The sequence below is a fragment of the Pristiophorus japonicus genome, chromosome 17 (genome assembly GCF_044704955.1).
Source record: "Pristiophorus japonicus isolate sPriJap1 chromosome 17, sPriJap1.hap1, whole genome shotgun sequence".
Taxonomy (NCBI): Eukaryota; Metazoa; Chordata; class Chondrichthyes; family Pristiophoridae; genus Pristiophorus; species Pristiophorus japonicus.
Window position 1 is genome coordinate 130,067,932 of NC_091993.1, and position 21,537 is coordinate 130,089,468.

Below are 21,537 nucleotides of genomic sequence, written 5' to 3' on the forward strand. Positions count from 1 at the left end.
TTCGTGTTGAGGTCACACTGTGTCTGGGTTCGTGTAATGGTCACACTGTGTCCGGGTCCGTGTTATGGTCACATTGTGTCCAGGTTCGTGTTATGATCACACTGTGTCTGGGTTCGTGTTATGGTCACACTGTGTCTGGGTTCGTGTTATGGTCACACTGTGTCCGAGTTCGTGTTATGGTCACACTGTGTCCGGGTTCGTGTTATGCTCACACTGTGTCCGAATTCGTGTTATGGTCAAACTGTGTCCGGGTTCGTGTTGTGGTCACACTGTGTCTGGGTTCGTGTTGTGGTCACACTGTGTCTGGGTTCGTAATGAGGTCACACTGTGTCTGGGGTCGTGTTGTGGTCACACTGTGTCCGGGTTCGTGTTATGGTCACACTGTGTCCGGGTTCGTGTTATGGTCACACTGTGTCCGTGTTCGTGTTGAGGTCACACTGTGTCCGGGTTCATGTTATGGTCACACTGTGTCCGGGTTCGTGTTGTGGTCACACTGTGTCTGGGTTCGTGTTATGATCACACTGTGTCTTGGTGCGTGTTGTGGTCACACTATCTCTGGGTTCGTGTTATGGTCACACTGTGTCCAGGTTCGTGTTGTGGTCACACTGTGTCCGGGTTCGTGTTGAGGTCACACTGTGTCTGGGTTCGTGTTATGGTCACACTGCATCAGGGTTCGTGTTATGGTCACACTGTGTCCGGGTTCGTGTTATGGTCACACTCTCTCCGGGTTCATGTTGTGGTCACACTGTGTCCGGGTTCTTGTTATGGTCACACTGTGTCTGTGTTCGTGTTACGGTCACACTGTGTCTGTGTTCATGTTGTGGTCACACTGTGTCTGGGTTCGTGTTGTGGTCACACTGTGTTCGGGTTCGTGTTGTGGTCACACTGTGTCTGGGTTCGTGTTATGGTCACTCTGTGTCCGGGTTCGTGTTATTGTCACACTGTGTCCGAGTTCGTGTTCTGGTCACACTGTGTCCGGGTTCGTGTTATGGTCACACTGTGTCTGTGTTCCTGTTATGGTCACACTGTGTCCAGGTTCGTGTTGTGGTCACACTGTGTCTGGGTTCGTGTTGTGGTCACAATGTGTTTGGGTTCGTGTTATGGTCACACTGTGACCGGGTTCGTGTTATTATCATACTGTGTCCGGGTTCGTGTTATGGTCACACTGTGTCTGGGATCGTGTTGTGCTCACACTGTGTCTGGGTTCGTGTTACGGTCACACTGTGTCTGGGTTCGTGTTGTGGTCACACTGTGTCTGGGTTCGTGTTGTGGTCACACTGTGTACGGGTTCGTGTTATGGTCACACTGTGTCCGGGTTCGTGTTGTGGTCACACTGAGTCTGGGTTCGTGTTATGGTCACACCGTGTCTGGGTTCGTGTTGTGGTCACACTGTGTCTGGGTTCCTGTTGTGGTCACACAGTGTCCGGGTTCGTGCTATGGTCACACCGTGTCTGTGTTCGTGTTGTGGTCAAACTGTGTCCGGGTTCGTGTTGTGGTCACACTGTGTTTGGGTTCGTGTTGTGGTCACACTGTGTCTGGGTTCGTGTTATGGTCACACTGTGTCCGGGTTCGTGTTATGGTCACACTGTGTCCGAGTTCGTGTTATGGTCACACTGTGTCTGTGTTCGTGTTATGGTCACACTGTGTCCGGGTTCATGTTGTGGTCACACTGTGTCCGGTTTCGTGTTATGGTCACACTGTGTCTGTGTTCGTGTTATGGTCATACTGTGTCTGTGTTCGTGTTGTGGTCACACTGTGTCTGGGTTCGTGTTGTGGTCACACTGTGTTCGGGTTCGTGTTATGGTCACACTGTGTCCGGGTTCGTGTTATGGTCACACTGTGTCCGGGTTCGTGTTGTGGTCACACTGTGTCCTGGTTCGTATTGAGGTCACACTGTGTCCTGGTTCGTGTTATGGTCACACTGTTTACGAGTTCGTGTATGGTCACACTGTGTCCGGATTCGTGTTATGGTCACACTGTGTCTGGGTTCGTGTTATGGTCACACTGTGTCTGGGTTCGTGTTACGGTCACACCGTGTCTGGGTTCGTGTTGTGGTCACACTGTGTCTGGGTTCGTGTTGTGGTCACACTGTGTCCGGGTTCGTGTTATGGTCACACTGTGTCCGGGTTCGTGTTGTGGTCACACTGTGTCTGGGTTCGTGTTGTGGTCACACTGTGTCTGGGTTCGTAATGAGGTCACACTGTGTTCGGGTTCGTGTTGAGGTCACACTATGTCCGGGTTCGTGTTATGGTCACACTGCGTCCGGGTTCGTGTTATGGTCACACTGTGTCTGGGTTCGTGTTGTGGTCACACTGTATCTGGGTTCGTGTTGTGGTCACACTGTGTATGGGTTCGTGTTATGGTCACACTGTGTCTGGGTTCGTGTTGTGGTCACACTATCTCTGGGTTCGTGTTATGGTCACACTGTGTCCGAGTTCGTGTTATGGTCACACTGTGTCCGGGTTTGTGTTATGGTCACACTGTGTCTGGGTTCGTGGTGTGGTCACACTGTGTCTGGGTTCGTGTTGTGGTCACACTGTGTCTGGGTTCGTGTTATGGTCACACTGTGTCCGGGTTCGTGTTGTGGTCACACTGTGTCCGGGTTCGTGTTATGGTCACACCGTGTTCGGGTTCGTGTTATGCTCACACTGTGTCTGGGTTCGTGTTGTGGTCACACCGTGTTCGGGTTCGTGTTATGCTCACACTGTGTCTGGGTTCGTGTTGTGGTCACGCTGTGTCTGGGTTCGTGTTATGGTCAAACAGTGTCTGGGTTCGTGTTGTGGTCACACTGTGTCTGGGTTCGTGTTATGGTCACACCGTGTCTGGGTTCTTGTTGTGGTCACACTGTGTCCTGGTTCGTGTTGTGGTCACACTGTGTCCGGGTTCGTGTTATGGTCACACTGTTTCTGGGTTCGTGTTATGGTCACACTGTGTCTGGGTTCGTGTTGTGGTCACACTGTGTCCTGGTTCGTGTTGTGGTCACACTGTGTCTGGGTTCGTGTTGTGGTCACACTTTGTCTGGGTTCGTGTTGTGGTCACACTGTGTCTGGGTTCATGTTGTGGGCACACTGTGTCTGGGTTCGCGTTATGGGCACACTGTGTCTGGGTTCGTGTTGTGGTCACACTGTGTCCGGTTCGTGTTATGGTTACACTGTGTCCGGGTTCGTGTTGTGGTCACACTGTGTCCTGGTTCGTATTGAGGTCACACTGTGTCCGGGTTCGTGTTATGGTCACACTGTGTCCGAGTTTGTGTTATGGTCACACTGTGTCTGGGTTCGTGTTGTGGTCACACTGTGTCTGGGTTCGCATTACGGTCACACTGTGTCTGGGTTCGTGTTGTGGTCATACTGTGTCTGGGTTCGTGTTGTGGTCACACTTTGTCCGGGTTCGTGTTATGGTCACACTGTGTCCGGATTCGTGATGTGGTCACACTGTGTCTGGGTTCGTGTTGTGGTCACACTGTGTCTGCGTTCGTAATGAGGTCACACAATGTTTGGGTTCATGTTGTGGAAACACTGTGTCTTGGTTCGTGTTATGGTCACACTGTGTCTGGGGTCGTGTTGTGGTCACACTGTGTCCGGGTTCGTGTTATGGTCACACCGTGTCTGTGTTCGTGTTGTGGTCACACTGTGTCCGGGTTCGTGTTGTGGTCACACCGTGTCTGGGTTCGTGTTGTGGTCACACTGTGTCTGGGTTCGTGTTATGGTCACTCTGTGTGCGGGTTCGTGTTATTGTCACACTGTGTCCGAGTTCGTGTTCTGGTCACACTGTGTCCGGGTTCGTGTTATGGTCACACTGTGTCTGTGTTCCTGTTATGGTCACACTGTGTCCAGGTTCGTGTTGTGGTCACACTGTGTTTGGGTTCGTGTTGTGGTCACACTGTGTCTGGGTTCGTGTTATGGTCACACTGTGTCCGGGTTCGTGTTATGGTCACACTGTGTCCGAGTTCGTGTTATGGTCACACAGTGTCTGTGTTCGTGTTATGGTCACACTCTGTCCTGGTTCATGTTGTGGTCACACTGTGTCCGGGTTCGTGTTATGGTCACACTGTGTCTGTGTTCGTGTTATGGTCACACTGTGTCTGTGTTCGTGTTGTGGTCACACTGTGTCTGGGTTCGTGTTGTGGTCACACTGTGTTCGGGTTCGTGTTATGGTCACACCGTGTCCGGGTTCGTGTTATGGTCACACCGTGTCTGTGTTCGTGTTGTGGACACACTGTGTCCGGGTTCGTGTTGTGGTCACACCGTGTCTGGGTTCGTGTTGTGGTCACACTGTGTCTGGGTTCGTGTTATGGTCACACTGTGTCTGTGTTCGTGTTGTGGTCACACTGTGTCTGGGTTCGTGTTGTGGTCACACTGTGTTCGGGTTCGTGTTATGGTCACACCGTGTCCGGGTTCGTGTTATGGTCACACCGTGTCTGTGTTCGTGTTGTGGACACACTGTGTCCGGGTTCGTGTTGTGGTCACACCGTGTCTGGGTTCGTGTTATGGTCACACTGTGTCTGTGTTCCTGTTATGGTCACACTGTGTCCAGGTTCGTGTTGTGGTCACACTGTGTCTGGGTTCGTGTTGTGGTCACAATGTGTTTGGGTTCGTGTTATGGTCACACTGTGACCGGGTTCGTGTTATTATCATACTGTGTCCGGGTTCGTGTTATGGTCACACTGTGTCCGAGTTCGTGTTGTGGTCACACTGTGTCCTGGTTCGTGTTATGGTCACACTGTTTACGAGTTCGTGTTATGGTCACACTGTGTCCGGGTTCGTGTTATGGTCACACTGTGTCTGGGATCGTGTTGTGCACACACTGTGTCCGGGTTCATGTTGTGGTCACACTATGTCCGGGTTCGTGTTATGGTCACACCGTGTCTGGGTTCGTGTTGTGGTCACACTGTGTCTGGGTTCGTGTTGTGGTCACACAGTGTCCGGGTTCGTGCTATGGTCACACTGTGTCTGTGTTCGTGTTGTGGTCAAACTGTGTCCGGGTTCGTGTTGTGGTCACACTGTGTTTGGGTTCGTGTTGTGGTCACACTGTGTCTGGGTTCGTGTTATGGTCACGCTGTGTCCGGGTTCGTGTTATGGTCACACTGTGTCCGAGTTCGTGTTATGGTCACACTGTGTCTGTGTTCGTGTTATGGTCACACTGTGTTCGGGTTCATGTTGTGGTCACACTGTGTCAGGGTTCGTGTTATGGTCACACTGTGTGTGTGTTCGTGTTATGGTCACACTGTGTCTGTGTTCGTGTTGTGGTCACACTGTGTCTGGGTTCGTGTTGTGGTCACACTGTGTTCGGGTTCATGTTATGGTCACACTGTGTCCGGGTTCGTGTTATGGTCACACTGTGCCCGGGTTCGTGTTGTGGTCACACTGTGTCTGGGTTCGTGTTGTGGTCACACTGTGTCTGGGTTCGTATTGAGGTCACACTGTGTCCTGGTTCGTGTTATGGTCACACTGTTTACGAGTTCGTGTATGGTCACACTCTGTCCGGATTCGTGTTATGGTCACACTGTGTCTGGTTCCTGTTATGGTCACACTGTGTCTGGGTTCGTGTTACGGTCATACCGTGTCTGGGTTCGTGTTGTGGTCACACTGTGTCTGGGTTCGTGTTGTGGTAACACTGTGTCCGGGTTCGTGTTATGGTCACGCTGTGTCCGGGTTCGTGTTGTGGTCACACTGTGTCTGGGTTCGTGTTGTGGTCACACTGTGTCTGGGTTCGTAATGAGGTCACACTGTGTTCGGGTTCGTGTTGAGGTCACACTATGTCCGGGTTCGTGTTATGGTCACACTGCGTCCGGGTTCGTGTTATGGTCACACTGTGTCTGGGTTCGTGTTGTGGTCACACTGTGTCTGGGTTCATGTTGTGGTCACACTGTGTATGGGTTCGTGTTATGGTCACACTGTGTCTGGGTTCGTGTTGTGGTCACACTATCTCTGGGTTCGTGTTATGGTCACACTGTGTCCGAGTTCGTGTTATGGTCACACTGTGTCCGGGTTCGTGTTATGGTCACACTGTGTCTGGGTTCGTGGTGTGGTCACACTGTGTCTGGGTTCGTGTTGTGGTCACACTGTGTCTGGGTTCGTGTTATGGTCACACTGTGTCCGGGTTCGTGTTGTGGTCACACTGTGTCCAGGTTCGTGTTATGGTCACACTGTGTCCGGGTTCGTGTTGTGGTCACACTGTGTCTGTGTTCGTGTTGTGGTCACACCGTGTTCGGGTTCGTGTTATGCTCACACTGTGTCTGGGTTCGTGTTGTGGTCACGCTGTGTCTGGGTTCGTGTTATGGTCAAACAGTGTCTGGGTTCGTGTTGTGGTCACACTGTGTCTGGGTTCGTGTTATGGTCACACCGTGTCTGGGTTCTTGTTGTGGTCACACTGTGTCCTGGTTCGTGTTGTAGTCACACTGTGTCCGGGTTCGTGTTATGGTCACACTGTTTCTGGGTTCGTGTTATGGTCACACTGTGTCTGGGTTCGTGTTGTGGTCACACTGTGTCCTGGTTCGTGTTGTGGTCACACTGTGTCCGCGTTCGTGTTATGGTCACACTGTGTCCTGGTTCGTGTTGTGGTCACACTGTGTCCGGTTCGTGTTATGGTCACACTGTGTCCTGGTTCGTGTTGTAGTCACACTGTGTCCGGGTTTGTGTTATGGTCACACTGTGTCTGGGTTCGTGTTGTGGTCACACTGTGTCTGGGTTCGTGTTATGGTCACACTGTGTCCGGGTTCGTGTTATGATCAAACTGTGTCTGGGTTCGTGTTGTGGTCACACTGTGTCTGAGTTCATGTTGTGGTCACACTGTGTCGAAGTTCGTGTTGTGGTCACATTGTGTCTGGGTTCGTGTTGTGGTCACGCTGTGTCTGGGTTCGTGTTATGGTCAAACAGTGTCTGGGTTCGTGTTGTGGTCACACTGTGTCTGGGTTCGTGTTATGGTCACACCGTGTCTGGGTTCTTGTTGTGGTCACACTGTGTCCTGGTTCGTGTTGTAGTCACACTGTGTCCGGGTTCGTGTTATGGTCACACTGTTTCTGGGTTCTTGTTATGGTCACACTGTGTCTGGGTTCGTGTTGTGGTCACACTGTGTCCTGGTTCGTGTTGTGGTCACACTGTGTCCGCGTTCGTGTTGTGGTCACACTATGTCCTGGTTCGTGTTGTGGTCACACTGTGTCCGGTTCGTGTTATGGTCACACTGTGTCCTGGTTCGTGTTGTGGTCACACTGTGTCCGGGTTTGTGTTATGGTCACACTGTGTCTGGGTTCGTGTTGTGGTCACACTGTGTCTGGGTTCGTGTTATGGTCACACTGTGTCCGGGTTCGTGTTATGATCAAACTGTGTCTGGGTTCGTGTTGTGGTCACACTGTGTCTGAGTTCATGTTGTGGTCACACTGTGTCTAAGTTCGTGTTGTGGTCACATTGTGTCTGGGTTCGTGTTGTGGTCACACTGTGTCTGGGTTCGTGTAATGGTCACACTGTGTCTGGGTTCGTGTTATGGTCACACTGTGTCTGGGTTCGTGTTGTGGTCACACTGAGTCTGAGTTCGTGTTGTGGTCACACTGTGTCTGGGTTCGTGTTGAGGTCACACTGTTTACGAGTTCGTGTTATGGTCACACTGTGTCCCGGTTCGTGTTATGGTCACACTGTGTCTGGGATCGTGTTGTGCTCACTCTGTGTCTGGGTTCGTGTTACGGTCATACTGTGTCTGGGTTCGTGTTGTGGTCACACTGTGTCTGGGTTCGTGTTGTGGTCACACTGTGTACGGGTTCGTGTTATGGTCACACTGTGTCCGGGTTCGTGTTGTGGTCACACTGAGTCTGGGTTCGTGTTATGGTCACACCGTGTCTGGGTTCGTGTTGTGGTCACACTGTGTCTGGGTTCGTGTTGTGGTCACACAGTGTCCGGGTTCGTGCTATGGTCACACCGTGTCTGTGTTCGTGTTGTGGTCAAACTGTGTCCGGGTTCGTGTTGTGGTCACACTGTGTTTGAGTTCGTGTTGTGGTCACACTGTGTCTGGGTTCGTGTTATGGTCACAGTGTGTCCGGGTTCGTGTTATGGTCACACTGTGTCCGAGTTTGTGTTATGGTCACACTGTGTCTGTGTTCGTGTTATGGTCACACTCTGTCCGGGTTCATGTTGTGGTCACACTGTGTCCGGGTTCGTGTTATGGTCACACTGTGTCTGTGTTCGTGTTATGGTCACACTGTGTCTGTGTTCGTGTTGTGGTCACACTGTGTCTGGGTTCGTGTTGTGGTCACACTGTGTTCGGGTTCGTGTTATGGTCACACTGTGTCCGGGTTCGTGTTATGGTCACACCGTGTCTGTGTTCGTGTTGTGGTCACACTGTGTCCGGGTTCGTGTTGTGGTCACACCGTGTCTGGGTTTGTGTTGTGGTCACACTGTGTCTGGGTTCGTGTTATGGTCACTCTGTGTCCGGGTTCGTGTTATTGTCACACTGTGTCCGAGTTCGTGTACTGGTCACACTGTGTCCGGGTTCGTGTTCTGGTCACACTGTGTCCGGGTTCGTGTTATGGTCACACTGTGTCTGTGTTCCTGTTATGGTCACACTGTGTCCAGGTTCGTGTTGTGGTCACACTGTGTCTGGGTTCGTGTTGTGGTCACAATGTGTTTGGGTTCGTGTTATGGTCACACTGTGACCGGGTTCGTGTTATTATCATACTGTGTCCGGGTTCGTGTTATGGTCACACTGTGTCCGAGTTCGTGTTGTGGTCACACTGTGTCCTGGTTCGTGTTATGGTCACACTGTTTACGAGTTCGTGTTATGGTCACACTGTGTCCGGGTTCGTGTTATGGTCACACTGTGTCTGGGATCGTGTTGTGCTCACACTGTGTCTGGGTTCGTGTTACGGTCACACTGTGTCTGGGTTCGTGTTGTGGTCACACTGTGTCTGGGTTCGTGTTGTGGTCACACTGTGTACGGGTTCGTGTTATGGTCACACTGTGTCCGGGTTCGTGTTGTGGTCACACTGAGTCTGGGTTCGTGTTATGGTCACACCGTGTCTGGGTTCGTGTTGTGGTCACACTGTGTCTGGGTTCGTGTTGTGGTCACACAGTGTCCGGGTTCGTGCTATGGTCACACTGTGTCTGTGTTCGTGTATTGGTCAAACTGTGTCTGGGTTCGTGTTATGGTCACACTGTGTCCGGGTTCGTGTTATGGTCACACTGTGTCCGAGTTCGTGTTATGGTCACACTGTGTCTGTGTTCGTGTTATGGTCACACTGTGTCCGGGTTCATGTTGTGGTCACACTGTGTCTGGGTTCGTGTTGTGGTCACACTGTGTCTGAGTTCATGTTGTGGTCACACTGTGTCTAAGTTCGTGTTGTGGTCACATTGTGTCTGGGTTGGGTTGTGGTCACGCTGTGTCTGGGTTCGTGTTATGGTCAAACAGTGTCTGGGTTCGTGTTGTGGTCACACTGTGTCTGGGTTCGTGTTATGGTCACACCGTGTCTGGGTTCTTGTTGTGGTCACACTGTGTCCTGGTTCGTGTTGTAGTCACACTGTGTCCGGGTTCGTGTTATGGTCACACTGTTTCTGGGTTCGTGTTATGGTCACACTGTGTCTGGGTTCGTGTTGTGGTCACACTGTGTCCTGGTTCGTGTTGTGGTCACACTGTGTCCGCGTTCGTGTTGTGGTCACACTGTGTCCTGGTTCGTGTTGTGGTCACACTGTGTCCGGGTTCGTGTTATGGTCACACTGTGTCCTGGTTCGTGTTGTGGTCACACTGTGTCCGGGTTTGTGTTATGGTCACACTGTGTCTGGGTTCGTGTTGTGGTCACACTGTGTCTGGGTTCGTGTTATGGTCACACTGTGTCCGGGTTCGTGTTATGATCAAACTGTGTCTGGGTTCGTGTTGTGGTCACACTGTGTCTGAGTTCATGTTGTGGTCACACTGTGTCTAAGTTCGTGTTGTGGTCACATTGTGTCTGGGTTCGTGCTGTGGTCACACTGTGTCTGGGTTCGTGTAATGGTCACACTGTGTCTGGGTTCGTGTTATGGTCACACTGTGTCTGGGTTCGTGTTGTGGTCACACTGAGTCTGAGTTCGTGTTGTGGTCACACTGTGTCTGGGTTCGTGTTGAGGTCACACTGTTTACGAGTTCGTGTTATGGTCACACTGTGTCCCGGTTCGTGTTATGGTCACACTGTGTCTGGGATCGTGTTGTGCTCACTCTGTGTCTGGGTTCGTGTTACGGTCATACTGTGTCTGGGTTCGTGTTGTGGTCACACTGTGTCTGGGTTCGTGTTGTGGTCACACTGTGTACGGGTTCGTGTAATGGTCACACTGTGTCCGGGTTCGTGTTGTGGTCACACTGAGTCTGGGTTCGTGTTATGGTCACACCGTGTCTGGGTTCGTGTTGTGGTCACACTGTGTCTGGGTTCGTGTTGTGGTCACACAGTGTCCGGGTTCGTGCTATGGTCACACCGTGTCTGTGTTCGTGTTGTGGTCAAACTGTGTCCGGGTTCGTGTTGTGGTCACACTGTGTTTGGGTTCGTGTTGTGGTCACACTGTGTCTGGGTTCGTGTTATGGTCACAGTGTGTCCGGGTTCGTGTTATGGTCACACTGTGTCCGAGTTTGTGTTATGGTCACACTGTGTCTGTGTTCGTGTTATGGTCACACTCTGTCCGGGTTCATGTTGTGGTCACACTGTGTCCGGGTTCGTGTTATGGTCACACTGTGTCTGTGTTCGTGTTATGGTCACACTGTGTCTGTGTTCGTGTTGTGGTCACACTGTGTCTGGGTTCGTGTTGTGGTCACACTGTGTTCGGGTTCGTGTTATGGTCACACTGTGTCCGGGTTCGTGTTATGGTCACACCGTGTCTGTGTTCGTGTTGTGGTCACACTGTGTCCGGGTTCGTGTTGTGGTCACACCGTGTCTGGGTTTGTGTTGTGGTCACACTCTGTCTGGGTTCGTGTTATGGTCACTCTGTGTCCGGGTTCGTGTTATTGTCACACTGTGTCCGAGTTCTTGTTCTGGTCACACTGTGTCCGGGTTCGTGTTATGGTCACACTGTGTCTGTGTTCCTGTTATGGTCACACTGTGTCCAGGTTCGTGTTGTGGTCACACTGTGTCTGGGTTCGTGTTGTGGTCACAATGTGTTTGGGTTCGTGTTATAGTCACACTGTGACCGGGTTCGTGTTATTATCATACTGTGTCCGGGTTCGTGTTATGGTCACACTGTGTCCGAGTTCGTGTTGTGGTCACACTGTGTCCTGGTTCGTGTTATGTTCACACTGTTTACGAGTTCGTGTTATGGTCACACTGTGTCCGGGTTCGTGTTATGGTCACACTGTGTCTGGGATCGTGTTGTGCTCACACTGTGTCTGGGTTCGTGTTACGGTCACACTGTGTCTGGGTTCGTGTTGTGGTCACACTGTGTCTGGGTTCGTGTTGTGGTCACACTGTGTATGGGTTCGTGTTATGGTCACACTGTGTCCGGGTTCGTGTTGTGGTCACACTGAGTCTGGGTTCGTGTTATGGTCACACCGTGTCTGGGTTCGTGTTGTGGTCACACTGTGTCTGGGTTCGTGTTGTGGTCACACAGTGTCCGGGTTCGTGCTATGGTCACACTGTGTCTGTGTTCGTGTATTGGTCAAACTGTGTCTGGGTTCGTGTTATGGTCACACTGTGTCCGGGTTCGTGTTATGGTCACACTGTGTCCGAGTTCGTGTTATGGTCACACTGTGTCTGTGTTCGTGTTATGGTCACACTGTGTCCGGGTTCATGTTGTGGTCACACTGTGTCCGGGTTCGTGTTATGGTCACACTGTGTCTGTGTTCGTGTTATGGTCACACTGTGTCTGTGTTCGTGTTGTGGTCACACTGTGTCTGGGTTCGTGTTGTGGTCACACTGTGTTCGGGTTCGTGTTATGGTCACACTGTGTCCGGGTTCGTGTTATGGTCACACTCTGTCCGGGTTCGTGTTGTGGTCACACTGTGTCCTGGTTCGTATTGAGGTCACACTGTGTCCTGGTTCGTGTTATGGTCACACTGTTTACGAGTTCGTGTATGGTCACACTGTGTCCGGATTCGTGTTATGGTCACACTGTGTCTGGGTTCGTGTGATGGTCACACTGTGTCTGGGTTCGTGTTACGGTCACACCGTGTCTGGGTTCGTGTTGTGGTCACACTGTGTCTGGGTTCGTGTTGTGGTCACACTGTGTCCGGGTTCGTGTTGTGGTCACACTGTGTCCGGGTTCGTGTTGTGGTCACACTGTGTCTGGGTTCGTGTTGTGGTCACACTGTGTCTGGGTTCGTAATGAGGTCACACTGTGTTCGGGTTCGTGTTGAGGTCACACTATGTCCGGGTTCGTGTTATGGTCACACTGCGTCCGGGTTCGTGTTATGGTCACACTGTGTCTGGGTTCGTGTTGTGGTCACACTGTGTCTGGGTTCATGTTGTGGTCACACTGTGTATGGGTTCGTGTTATGGTCACACTGTGTCTGGGTTCGTGTAATGGTCACACTATCTCTGGGTTCGTGTTATGGTCACACTGTGTCCGAGTTCGTGTTATGGTCACACTGTGTCCGGGTTCGTGTTATGGTCACAATGTGTCTGGGTTCGTGGTGTGGTCACACTGTGTCTGGGTTCGTGTTGTGGTCACACTGTGTCTGGGTTCGTGTTATGGTCACACTGTGTCCGGGTTCGTGTTGTGGTCACACTGTGTCCAGGTTCGTGTTATGGTCACACTGTGTCCGGGTTCGTGTTGTGGTCACACTGTGTCTGTGTTCGTGTTGTGGTCACACCGTGTTCAGGTTCGTGTTATGCTCACACTGTGTCTGGGTTCGTGTTGTGGTCACGCTGTGTGTGGGTTCGTGTTATGGTCAAACAGTGTCTGGGTTCGTGTTGTGGTCACACTGTGTCTGGGTTCGTGTTATGGTCACACCGTGTCTGGGTTCTTGTTGTGGTCACACTGTGTCCTGGTTCGTGTTGTGGTCATACTGTGTCCGGGTTCGTGTTATGGTCACACTGTTTCTGGGTTCGTGTTATGGTCACACTGTGTCTGGGTTCGTGTTGCGGTCACACTGTGTCCGGGTTCGTGTTATGGTCACACTGTGACTGAGTTCATGTTGTGGTCACACTGTGTCCGGGTTCGTGTTATGGTCACACTATCTCTGGGTTCGTGTTGTGGTCACACTGTGTCCGGGTTCGTGTTGTGATCACACTATCTCTGGATTTGTGTTATGGTCACACTGTGTCCGGGTTCGTGTTGTGGTCACATTGTGTCTGGGTTCGTGTTGTGGTCACACTGTGTCCGGGTTCGTGTTATGGTTACAATGTGTCCGGGTTCGTGTTGTGGTCACACTGTGTCCAGGTTCGTGTTATGGTCACACTCTTTCGGGGTTCGTGTTGTGGTCACACTGTGTCCGGGTTCGTGTTATGGTCACACTGTGTCTGGGTTCGTGTTGTGGTCACACTGTGTCCGGGTTCGTGTTATGGTCACACTGTGACTGAGTTCGTGTTGTGGTCACACTGTGTCCGGGTTCACGTTATGGTCACACTGTGTCCTGGTTCGTGTTATGGTTACACTGTGTCCGGGTTCGTGTTGTGGTCACACTGTGTCCAGGTTCGTGTTATGGTCACACTGTGTCCGGGTTCGTGTTGTGGTCACACTGTGTCTGTGTTCGTGTTGTGGTCACACCGTGTTCGGGTTCGTGTTATGCTCACACTGTGTCTGGGTTCGTGTTGTGGTCACGCTGTGTGTGGGTTCGTGTTATGGTCAAACAGTGTCTGGGTTCGTGTTGTGGTCACACTGTGTCTGGGTTCGTGTTATGGTCACACCGTGTCTGGGTTCTTGTTGTGGTCACACTGTGTCCTGGTTCGTGTTGTGGTCACACTTTGTCTGGGTTCGTGTTGTGGTCACACTATCTCTGGGTTCGTGTTATGGTCACACTGTGTCTGGGTTCGTGTTGTGGTCACACTTTGTCTGGGTTCGTGTTGTGGTCACACTGTGTCTGGATTCATGTTATGGTCACACTGTGTCTGGGTTCGTGTTATGGTCACACTGTGTCTGGGTTCGTGTTGTGGTCACACTGTGTCCGGGTTCGTGTTATGATTAGACTATGTCAGGGTTCCTGTTGTGGTCACACTGTGTCCAGGTTCGTGTTATGGTCACACTGTGTCGGGGTTCGTGTTATGGTCACACTGTGTCCGGGTTCGTGTTATGGTCACCCTGTGTCCGGGTTCGTTTTGTGGTCACACTATTTCTGGGTTCGTGTTGTGGTCACACTGTGTCTGGGGTCGTGTTGTGGTCACACTATCTCTGGGTTCGTGTTATGGTCACACTGTGTCTGGGTTCGTGTTGTGGTCACACTTTGTCTGGGTTCGTGTTGTGGTCACACTGTGTCTGGGTTCGTGTTGAGGTCACACTGTGTCTAGGTTCATGTTGTGGGCACACTGTGTCTGGGTTCGCGTTATGGGCACATTGTGTCTGGGTTCGTGTTGTGGTCACACTGTGTCCGGTTCGTGTTATGGTTACACTGTGTCCGGGTTCGTGTTGTGGTCACACTGTGTCCTGGTTCGTATTGAGGTCACGCTGTGTCCGGGTTCGTGTTATGGTCACACTGTGTCCGAGTTTGTGTTATGGTCACACTGTGTCTGGGTTCGTGTTGTGGTCACACTGTGTCTGGGTTCGTATTACGGTCACACTGTGTCTGGGTTCGTGTTGTGGTCACACTGTGTCTGGGTTCGTGTTGTGGTCACACTTTGTCCGGGTTCGTGTTATGGTCACACTGTGTCCGGGTTCGTGATGTGGTCACACTGTGTCTGGGTTCGTGTTGTGGTCACACTGTGTCTGCGTTCGTAATGAGGTCACACAATGTTTGGGTTCATGTTGTGGTCATACTGTGTCTGGGTTCGTGTTATGGTCACACTGTGTCTGGGGTCGTGTTGTGGTCACACTGTGTCCGGGTTCGTGTTATGGTCACACCGTGTCTGTGTTCGTGTTGTGGTCACACTGTGTCCGGGTTCGTGTTGTGGTCACACCGTGTCTGGGTTCGTGTTGTGGTCACACTGTGTCTGGGTTCGTGTTATGGTCACTCTGTGTCCGGGTTCGTGTTATTGTCACACTGTGTCCGAGTTCGTGTTCTGGTCACACTGTGTCCGGGTTCGTGTTATGGTCACACTGTGTCTGTGTTCCTGTTATGGTCACACTGTGTCCAGGTTCGTGTTGTGGTCACACTGTGTTTGGGTTCGTGTTGTGGTCACACTGTGTCTGGGTTCGTGTTATGGTCACACTGTGTCCGGGTTCTTGTTATGGTCACACTGTGTCCGAGTTCGTGTTATGGTCACACTGTGTCTGTGTTCGTGTTATGGTCACACTCTGTCCGGGTTCATGTTGTGGTCACACCGTGTCCGGGTTCGTGTTATGGTCACACTGTGTCTGTGTTCGTGTTATGGTCACACTGTGTCTGTGTTCGTGTTATGGTCACACTGTGTCTGGGTTCGTGTTGTGGTCACACTGTGTCCGGGTTCGTGTTATGGTCACACCGTGTCTGTGTTCCTGTTATGGTCACACTGTGTCCAGGTTCGTGTTGTGGTCACACTGTGTCTGGGTTCGTGTTGTGGTCACAATGTGTTTGGGTTCGTGTTATGGTCACACTGTGACCGGGTTCGTGTTATTATCATACTGTGTCCGGGTTCGTGTTATGGTCACACTGTGTCTGGGATCGTGTTGTGCTCACACTGTGTCTGGGTTCGTGTTACGGTCACACTGTGTCTGGGTTCGTGTTGTGGTCACACTGTGTACGGGTTCGTGTTATGGTCACACTGTGTCCGGGTTCGTGTTGTGGTCACACTGAGTCTGGGTTCTTGTTATGGTCACACCGTGTCTGGGTTCGTGTTGTGGTCACACTGTGTACGGGTTCGTGTTATGGTCACACTGTGTCTGGTTTCGTGTTGTGGTCACACTGTGTCTGGGTTCGTGTTGTGGTCACACAGTGTCCGGGTTCGTGCTATGGTCACACCGTGTCTGTGTTCATGTTGTGGTCAAACTGTGTCCGGGTTCGTTTTGTGGTCACACTGTGTTTGGGTTCGTGTTGTGGTCACACTGTGTCTGGGTTCGTGTTATGGTCACACTGTGTCCGGGTTCATGTTGTGGTCACACTGCGTCCGGTTTCGTGTAATGGTCACCCTGTGTCTGTGTTCGTGTTATGGTCATACTGTGTCTGTGTTCGTGTTGTGGTCACACTGTGTCTGGGTTCGTGTTGTGGTCACACTGTGTTCGGGTTCGTGTTATGGTCACACTGTGTCCGGGTTCGTGTTATGGTCACACTGTGTCCGGGTTCGTGTTGTGGTCACACTGTGTCCTGGTTCGTATTGAGGTCACACTGTGTCCTGGTTCGTGTTATGGTCACACTGTTTACGAGTTCGTGTATGGTCACACTGTGTCCGGATTCGTGTTATGGTCACACTGTGTCTGGGTTCGTGTTATGGTCACACTGTGTCTGGGTTCGTGTTACGGTCACACCGTGTCTGGGTTCGTGTTGTGGTCACACTGTGTCTGGGTTCGTGTTGTGGTCACACTGTGTCCGGGTTCGTGTTATGGTCACACTGTGTCCGGGTTCGTGTTGTGGTCACACTGTGTCTGGGTTCGTGTTGTGGTCACACTGTATCTGGGTTCGTGTTGTGGTCACACTGTGTATGGGTTCGTGTTGTGGTCACACTGTGTCTGGGTTCGTGTTATGGTCACACTGCGTCCGGGTTCGTGTTATGGTCACACTGTGTCCGAGTTCGTGTTATGGTCACACTGTGTCGGTGTTCGTGTTATGGTCACACTGTGTCCGGGTTCATGTTGTGGTCACACTGTGTCCGGTTTCGTGTTATGGTCACACTGTGTCTGTGTTCGTGTTATGGTCATACTGTGTCTGTGTTCGTGTTGTGGTCACACTGTGTCCGGGTTCGTGTTATGGTCACACTATCTCTGGGTTCGTGTTGTGGTCACACTGTGTCCGGGTTCGTGTTGTGATCACACTATCTCTGGATTTGTGTTATGGTCACACTGTGTCCGGGTTCGTGTTGTGGTCACATTGTGTCTGGGTTCGTGTTGTGGTCACACTGTGTCCGGGTTCGTGTTATGGTTACAATGTGTCCGGGTTCGTGTTGTGGTCACACTGTGTCCAGGTTCGTGTTATGGTCACACTCTTTCGGGGTTCGTGTTGTGGTCACACTGTGTCCGGGTTCGTGTTATGGTCACACTGTGTCTGGGTTCGTGTTGTGGTCACACTGTGTCCGGGTTCGTGTTATGGTCACACTGTGACTGAGTTCGTGTTGTGGTCACACTGTGTCCGGGTTCACGTTATGGTCACACTGTGTCCTGGTTCGTGTTATGGTTACACTGTGTCCGGGTTCGTGTTGTGGTCACACTGTGTCCAGGTTCGTGTTATGGTCACACTGTGTCCGGGTTCGTGTTGTGGTCACACTGTGTCTGTGTTCGTGTTGTGGTCACACCGTGTTCGGGTTCGTGTTATGCTCACACTGTGTCTGGGTTCGTGTTGTGGTCACGCTGTGTGTGGGTTCGTGTTATGGTCAAACAGTGTCTGGGTTCGTGTTGTGGTCACACTGTGTCTGGGTTCGTGTTATGGTCACACCGTGTCTGGGTTCTTGTTGTGGTCACACTGTGTCCTGGTTCGTGTTGTGGTCACACTTTGTCTGGGTTCGTGTTGTGGTCACACTATCTCTGGGTTCGTGTTATGGTCACACTGTGTCTGGGTTCGTGTTATGGTCACACTGTGTCTGGGTTCGTGTTGTGGTCACACTTTGTCTGGGTTCGTGTTGTGGTCACACTGTGTCTGGATTCATGTTGTAGTAACACTGTGTCTGTGTTCGTGTTATGGTCACACTCTGTCCGGGTTCATGTTGTGGTCACACCGTGTCCGGGTTCGTGTTATGGTCACACTGTGTCTGTGTTCGTGTTATGGTCACACTGTGTCTGTGTTCGTGTTATGGTCACACTGTGTCTGGGTTCGTGTTGTGGTCACACTGTGTCCGGGTTCGTGTTATGGTCACACCGTGTCTGTGTTCCTGTTATGGTCACACTGTGTCCAGGTTCGTGTTGTGGTCACACTGTGTCTGGGTTCGTGTTGTGGTCACAATGTGTTTGGGTTCGTGTTATGGTCACACTGTGACCGGGTTCGTGTTATTATCATACTGTGTCCGGGTTCGTGTTATGGTCACACTGTGTCTGGGATCGTGTTGTGCTCACACTGTGTCTGGGTTCGTGTTACGGTCACACTGTGTCTGGGTTCGTGTTGTGGTCACACTGTGTACGGGTTCGTGTTATGGTCACACTGTGTCCGGGTTCGTGTTGTGGTCACACTGAGTCTGGGTTCTTGTTATGGTCACACCGTGTCTGGGTTCGTGTTGTGGTCACACTGTGTACGGGTTCGTGTTATGGTCACACTGTGTCTGGTTTCGTGTTGTGGTCACACTGTGTCTGGGTTCGTGTTGTGGTCACACAGTGTCCGGGTTCGTGCTATGGTCACACCGTGTCTGTGTTCATGTTGTGGTCAAACTGTGTCCGGGTTCGTGTTGTGGTCACACTGTGTTTGGGTTCGTGTTGTGGTCACACTGTGTCTGGGTTCGTGTTATGGTCACACTGTGTCCGGGTTCATGTTGTGGTCACACTGCGTCCGGTTTCGTGTAATGGTCACCCTGTGTCTGTGTTCGTGTTATGGTCATACTGTGTCTGTGTTCGTGTTGTGGTCACACTGTGTCTGGGTTCGTGTTGTGGTCACACTGTGTTCGGGTTCGTGTTATGGTCACACTGTGTCCGGGTTCGTGTTATGGTCACACTGTGTCCGGGTTCGTGTTGTGGTCACACTGTGTCCTGGTTCGTATTGAGGTCACACTGTGTCCTGGTTCGTGTTATGGTCACACTGTTTACGAGTTCGTGTATGGTCACACTGTGTCCGGATTCGTGTTATGGTCACACTGTGTCTGGGTTCGTGTTATGGTCACACTGTGTCTGGGTTCGTGTTACGGTCACACCGTGTCTGGGTTCGTGTTGTGGTCACACTGTGTCTGGGTTCGTGTTGTGGTCACACTGTGTCCGGGTTCGTGTTATGGTCACACTGTGTCCGGGTTCGTGTTGTGGTCACACTGTGTCTGGGTTCGTGTTGTGGTCACACTGTGTCTGGGTTCGTAATGAGGTCACACTGTGTTCGGGTTCGTGTTGAGGTCACACTATGTCCGGCTTCGTGTTATGGTCACACTGCGTCCGGGTTCGTGTTATGGTCACACTGTGTCTGGGTTCGTGTTGTGGTCACACTGTATCTGGGTTCGTGTTGTGGTCACACTGTGTATGGGTTCGTGTTGTGGTCACACTGTGTCTGGGTTCGTGTTATGGTCACACTGCGTCCGGGTTCGTGTTATGGTCACACTGTGTCCGAGTTCGTGTTATGGTCACACTGTGTCGGTGTTCGTGTTATGGTCACACTGTGTCCGGGTTCATGTTGTGGTCACACTGTGTCCGGTTTCGTGTTATGGTCACACTGTGTCTGTGTTCGTGTTATGGTCATACTGTGTCTGTGTTCGTGTTGTGGTCACACTGTGTCTGGGTTCGTGTTGTGGTCACACTGTGTTCGGGTTCGTGTTATGGTCACACTGTGTCCGGGTTCGTGTTATGGTCACACTGTGTCTGGGTTCGTGTTGTGGTCACACTGTGTCCTGGTTCGTATTGAGGTCACACTGTGTCCTGGTTCGTGTTGTGGTCACACTGTGTCTGGGTTCGTAATGAGGTCACACTGTGTTCGGGTTCGTGTTGAGGTCACACTATGTCCGGCTTCGTGTTATGGTCACACTGCGTCCGGGTTCGTGTTATGGTCACACTGTGTCTGGGTTCGTGTTGTGGTCACACTGTATCTGGGTTCGTGTTGTGGTCACACTGTGTATGGGTTCGTGTTGTGGTCACACTGTGTCTGGGTTCGTGTTATGGTCACACTGCGTCCGGGTTCGTGTTATGGTCACACTGTGTCCGAGTTCGTGTTATGGTCACACTGTGTCGGTGTTCGTGTTATGGTCACACTGTGTCCGGGTTCATGTTGTGGTCACACTGTGTCCGGTTTCGTGTTATGGTCACACTGTGTCTGTGTTCGTGTTATGGTCATACTGTGTCTGTGTTCGTGTTGTGGTCACACTGTGTCCGGGTACGTGTTATGGTCACACTATCTCTGGGTTCGTGTTGTGGTCACACTGTGTCCGGGTTCGTGTTGTGATCACACTATCTCTGGATTTGTGTTATGGTCACACTGTGTCCGGGTTCGTGTTGTGGTCACATTGTGTCTGGGTTCGTGTTGTGGTCACACTGTGTCCGGGTTCGTGTTATGGTTACAATGTGTCCGGGTTCGTGTTGTGGTCACACTGTGTCCAGGTTCGTGTTATGGTCACACTCTTTCGGGGTTCGTGTTGTGGTCACACTGTGTCCGGGTTCGTGTTATGGTCACACTGTGTCTGGGTTCGTGTTGTGGTCACACTGTGTCCGGGTTCGTGTTATGGTCACACTGTGACTGAGTTCGTGTTGTGGTCACACTGTGTCCGGGTTCACGTTATGGTCACACTGTGTCCTGGTTCGTGTTATGGTTACACTGTGTCCGGGTTCGTGTTGTGGTCACACTGTGTCCAGGTTCGTGTTATGGTCACACTGTGTCCGGGTTCGTGTTGTGGTCACACTGTGTCTGTGTTCGTGTTGTGGTCACACCGTGTTCGGGTTCGTGTTATGCTCACACTGTGTCTGGGTTCGTGTTGTGGTCACGCTGTGTGTGGGTTCGTGTTATGGTCAAACAGTGTCTGGGTTCGTGTTGTGGTCACACTGTGTCTGGGTTCGTGTTATGGTCACACCGTGTCTGGGTTCTTGTTGTGGTCACACTGTGTCCTGGTTCGTGTTGTGGTCACACTTTGTCTGGGTTCGTGTTGTGGTCACACTATCTCTGGGTTCGTGTTATGGTCACACTGTGTCTGGGTTCGTGTTATTGTCACACTGTGTCTGGGTTCGTGTTGTGGTCACACTTTGTCTGGGTTCGTGTTGTGGTCACACTGTGTCTGGATTCATGTTGTAGTAACACTGTGTCTGTGTTCGTGTTATGGTCACACTCTGTCCGGGTTCATGTTGTGGTCACACCGTGTCCGGGTTCCTGTTATGGTCACACTGTGTCTGTGTTCGTGTTATGGTCACACTGTGTCTGTGTTCGTGTTATGGTCACACTGTGTCTGGGTTCGTGTTGTGGTCACACTGTGTCCGGGTTCGTGTTATGGTCACACCGTGTCTGTGTTCCTGTTATGGTCACACTGTGTCCAGGTTCGTGTTGTGGTCACACTGTGTCTGGGTTCGTGTTGTGGTCACAATGTGTTTGGGTTCGTGTTATGGTCACACTGTGACCGGGTTCGTGTTATTATCATACTGTGTCCGGGTTCGTGTTATGGTCACACTGTGTCTGGGATCGTGTTGTGCTCACACTGTGTCTGGGTTCGTGTTACGGTCACACTGTGTCTGGGTTCGTGTTGTGGTCACACTGTGTACGGGTTCGTGTTATGGTCAC